Raw genomic sequence first — 5,807 nt, 5'->3', positions numbered from 1 at the left:
ACTATGATGGTATCATTCAATTTGTTTGTCTTTGTAAAATTTTAAGATGTCGCCACGTGTCTCTCCATTTAGTGTAAGGATATACATGATCTAAAAATATGACGGTAAGGGTATATAAAACCTCAAAATATAATGAAGGGTATTTGTATAATATTTTTGAAAGTTTGGGGGTATATTTGTCCGTTTTCCCTTTTTAAATTTTCATTTTTCAAACTTTTACTAGACTATTCATTACTCCCTTAGTTCACTTTTACTTGTCAGACTTATTCTTAAAATGGATTTTCATTTTTATTTGTCTTTTTTGATATATCAAGAAAAGACAAAAAAAAATTCATGTTTTACCCTCAACATTAAATACTTATTTTCTAAATTATTTTCCAAGACATAATTATTTAATATGGGATAGTTTGGTAAAATTTTTATATCATTAATTATTCTCTTAACGGGTGTGCCAACAATACTTGTCCACTTTACTATTTTGGATGTCCAACAATACTTGTCTAGTTTATATAACTAATGAATAATTTATCATTTTATGTTTCTCTTACCCTTGCTATTAAATACTACTTCCTCTATTGCATATTAACTTAAATTTTTATGCAATGCACACATATTAAGAAAAACATTCAAGGATATATTTTAACCATAATTCCACTATTGTCCTTTGTGAAATCATAAATATAAATTTGTAGGTAGTATACTTTATCTCCTAGAAAATATAAAACTTTAATAAATGAAAGGACAAATATGAAAAAAAAAATCAAACATTCATTTTGAACTTTGAACAATTCAATTATTTTGAACAATGAAAAAAGCCTAGAAAATCCAGTTAATACTCCCCTGTCCCTATTTATTTGTCCATTTTTTATTTGGCACACCTATTAAGAAAATAATAATTGACATAGTGAATTTACCATTTTACCCCTATTAATTGATAGAATTCCAAAATCAATTTACTCATTAAAAAGGTTCAACCTTTTTCAAAAACATTAACTCTCTACTTAACTCTATCATTTGCTGTTTTTTAATTCCAGTAGCAAATAGTAGATAATTATTGTTGGACAACGCATTACAAAAAGCATAGAAGAAACTGCTACATACAACTCCTAATCTCCCATAGAACAATTACCTTGCCTAGTAGTTGTAGTGCACTTGAGCTAAAACTAATGGGTTCTTGAGTTGTGTTATTTGATTATGATGATAGGTGTTTCATCTTACTAATGGTAATTGTTTTATTATTGTGAGCGATTTAGTGGGATTTTTTTTTTAATATGATCAATATAGTATTTGTATGGCATATCCTTGGCTAGTGGAGTTTCTTGGACATGAACGAAATTTCACAGCAAATTAAAGATAGTTATAGTATCTATTCTCCACACTTGTTATTGATTATGCATCTTGTTAAGCAATTTTAATTGACTTCACCTCTTAAAATAACGTGATAACTCAGGAACTTTCATAGGAATCAAAATTAAAATAACGCGATAATTCAGGAACTAAAAATGTCATAACGCAATATCATTGTAATTTCCACCGGCATTGTAATTTCAAAGAAAAGTTACCTCTCAAAATAGGTAACTTTGATGGTACCAAGAAATGAATGCTGATTTTATAGTAGAGATGAATGCTGATTTTATATGAGATTCTGAATCAAAATAGGAATTCATGATGGTACCAAGAAATTTCAAAAAGATTAATTCAGCCACCTACAATGGAGATTGGGGAATTGATGAACATATTAATGCAATAAATTCCAATTTTCCAAAGAAAAACAATAAACCTTGAGGAAGGATAAAAAGAAAGAAATTATAGAACATATAAGTACCAAGAAACATTTATATCATTCTAATACGAAAACAACACATTTATTAGGTCAGTATATCCCAAAGTGTGAAAGAACATAAAAGTGTATTTTATTTTTCTCACATTGTATAAGTTCTTATTTTTAAACTTTGATATTATATTTCACCAATATCTAAAGCATGCTTGAGATAGTTTTTACATAGTGAAGTCAACACTGCAAAAATATAATCAATAAACAAAAACAAATAAAAATAAATAAATAAATATATATATATATATATATATTTCTTGCATTTCTATGAATTATGATAGTGAATTCTCTAAGATCGCTATTTTTAACTTGATCACTTTCAACCTAATTAACTCATGATAAATCTCATGTGAGGGATATATTGACATTTGGCCATGGGCAAAATTACCCATACATATCTATATACCTATCGTAAATTAACCACTATAAAAAGGGATATGATAAACTTGTCTGAACACAAGAAAAATAGTCAATCGATCTTAAGAAAAAATTATTGAGAATTTGTCTGCAAAATTGCTTATTGTTTGCTTCATTATTCTATATTTCATCACTATCGCGGAGCAAACCAACCCCAACTTGTAGTTGGGGTACGATTTCAAAATGGAAGGTTGGCTTGCTCCGCGACAGGAAATCCTCCAGGCCTCGAAATTCTCAGAGTACATGTCGATATTTCTTCTGATGGGGATGACACAACCCTTGTATTAAAGACAAAAATGGATGTTAAAAAGGTAAATTAAGAATTTTTTAGGGTGTCATAAAAAATGAATTTTTTTAAAATTTGAAATACTTTTCAAAAAAAAATAAAAATTAACGATGTGGCCTGGGTAGCGGGGGGAGTAGGGATGGGGATGGCATAAGAAATGAATTTTTTTTTTTTGATGGAGAGGGTCGGGTACAACGTACGGGGTAGGATAAGAAAAAAATATCGAAGGATGAAGTAGAGTTTGGGAAAATGTTTTCCTTAATTTTTGAAGGGAAGTCATTTTCCTTAAATTTAAGGAAAATAAGTTGTTTTGAAAAAAAAATTCCAAAACATATAAGCTAATCAAACATGAGAAAATTGGAAAATATTTTTCGAATAATGTTTTCCTTCCTGCCAAACACACCCTAAAGCACAAAGCTGTTAGCAATAATTTGAATTCATTTACCGGCAATAATAGATTTTTAAAAAGTTAAACCGAGCCATTTTGAAAATAGACTTATCAACCATTAAATAATTGGCATTAATAATAGCATGTGGCGTTTGAGGTAAAAAAGATTATCATAACCGATACTTTTCTAAACATACGCTAATTACTTAAGCAATTTTATATACAAAAAAATTTACTGATTGATAAATATGTTATGCTTTCGACATTATTTATGGCAGTTGACATTTACTTGGTTGAAGACACCTTTCTTTTCTTTTGATTTGCTAATTCTTAAGTAGACTTTAGTGGCCCCGAAGGATTAGTCTCTTTCAAAATAAATGAAAAGTTTTTTCTTTATTCTACATTTAATTTTTATGTATATGAATATAAATACATGACATGAGAAAAAAAATCTTATCAATAAAGATTACTTTTAATTGTGATTAAAATATACTAGTTAGTAAATAAATCAGATCCATTAACTGAAAAATAAGACATGTGTCAACATTTTAGAATAACATTGGAGGTGAAGCTCAATGGAAGAGAGTCAAGGCCTACATATATTAATTTAATGTAAGGTGTATGGATCTCTTTTCATTCAAAGTCATTCAATAATATTGAATATTAACGTTATAATAAATGATAAATACTTTATAAAATTAACTTGTACACCACGCTCTTGTGATTTTTTTTTATAAAGTAAAATATCAAAAAACATAGTATTTCATTCTTATATGAAAAGAGCACATTTATTAGGTCATTATATCCCAACTGTGAAAGAACATCAAATATATTTTTTCTTACATAAACATCAAAAATTAAGGAAAGTGTTCTTACACTAAATAAATTCTTGTTTTTAAAGTTCGGTAGGAGTATATATTTAAATAATATTAGAGTATGCTTGAGATAGTTTTTACATAGTGAAGTCAACACTGCAAAAATTAAATGTGACACCAAAAGAATAATATATTCATATAGGGAAAATTGTATAAAATAACAAATTATTAATTCAAATTAAATGGTATAATCACAATATGATTTAAGCAAACTATTAATTCAAATTAAATGGTATAACCACAATTTGATTTAATTGTAACCCGTAGTAAATAGTTGCCATTCGCCTCTCTCCCTGAATTTCTCGCTCGCCTCTCTCGATTTCTCGTTGGGCAGTCTCTTCCTCGCCTCTCTCACTTTATACAAGCACAAATGTATAAAATGCGTTTGTATTTGTATAAAGCGAGAGAAAACTGTATATATACATATCTTTTTGTTCGCCTCTCTCCCCAGAGAATCTCACTCGCCACTCTCCCTCACCTCTCTCCCTTTATACAAACACAAATGTATAAATTGTGTTTGTGTTTGTATAAAGCGAGAGAAAATTGTATATACTAATACATATATTTTCGTCCTATACACTTATTATTATACAAATACAGATCTTCCCCTGCTCAGTTTTCTTTTGTCTTTCTCTCGGTCCGGGAGTTGGGGTTGGGTCTCAGATCAAGGTCGGGTCGTGGGTCGAGGTTGGGTCTCAGGTCTCTCGAGCATGCTTTACATATTGTTTATGCATAATGTATAACTTTAAAAACAAGGACTTACGTAATGTGAGAATGACTATATTATTTTTTGGTTTTCTCAAAAGAGAAAAACACATTATATTTTTTTCTCACATGGAATATAATGGTATCATAAATGTGCTTTTTACAAAATACTCACCATTCATTATAACTTTAATACGTACTATTAAAAACAATAATTTATCCTATGTTATGGCTCAAGTCTCAACAATTGAATGAAAAGATATTCTAACACGTCTAAATAAAAAAGTTTACTTGATATAAGTATTTTACTTTTTCAAATTCTCACTTACCCGACCTAACTTAGACCATTAGAGATTACCTTTACATATCTCTAATTAAGGTCTTCACATTTAACCCCAGGCTAAAATAGCCTTGCCAAACTTAGCTTTGAGGACCACCACTAATAATAAATTTATTTTTTTAACGCCATATATTAACTTCCATATACATAATAATTTATAGTTAATATCATATTGGAAACATGTCATATTGGAGTTCATATTTCTCTGAGAAAAACCTTTAGAATAAAATTAAGTGTGATCTATTGACTGTTATTTTGTGTATTAATTACCTAATATGTTTTGTCTATACTTAATTGTAAGGTGTTGTGATTGGTTTATTATCATTGTGTTTTCTCTCAATTACAAACAATTGTAATAACTCAAAATTGCTTGAGATATTATTGAAATATAACGTAGAACTTTAAAACAAGAAGTTACTTAATCTGATACTCGCTCTCTCCCAATTTATGTGACTTACTTTCCTTTTTAGTCAATTCCAAATAGAATGACACATTTCTATATTAAGTAACATTTTAATTATAAAATATCTATTTTACCCTTAATAAAATGATTTACAGCCACACAAATTTCTATTAATCATTTTGGACAACAAGATTTAAAAGTCTTCTTTTCTTTCTTAAACTCTGTGCCGAATCAAACTACCTCACATAAAATGGGACGGAGTCGAGTTAATAATTTAACTACGTTTTTTTTTTTTTGTCCATAAGATAATGACATTTTTTATGGGAATATGATGGCAACACAAATGATGAGCTCTTTTCATACCTGAAAAGAAAACACTGGCTTGATTTCTTGATCAGATTATGAGAAGCTTGAAGGTGAAAGAACTTTAGTTCTTGCTTGAGAGGAATCTTCAGTTAGCGAAAGAGATGAATTTATCAAAGGATTGTGCGTGAATGAGAAGGTTTAGTCAATTAACTTCCCTTTAATCTAACTTAAAATAGGTTAAAACGATATAGTA

The sequence above is a fragment of the Solanum tuberosum genome, unplaced genomic scaffold (assembly GCF_000226075.1).
Source record: "Solanum tuberosum cultivar DM 1-3 516 R44 unplaced genomic scaffold, SolTub_3.0 scf01250, whole genome shotgun sequence".
Classification (NCBI taxonomy): domain Eukaryota; kingdom Viridiplantae; phylum Streptophyta; class Magnoliopsida; order Solanales; family Solanaceae; genus Solanum; species Solanum tuberosum.
This window is presented reverse-complemented; position numbering follows the sequence as displayed.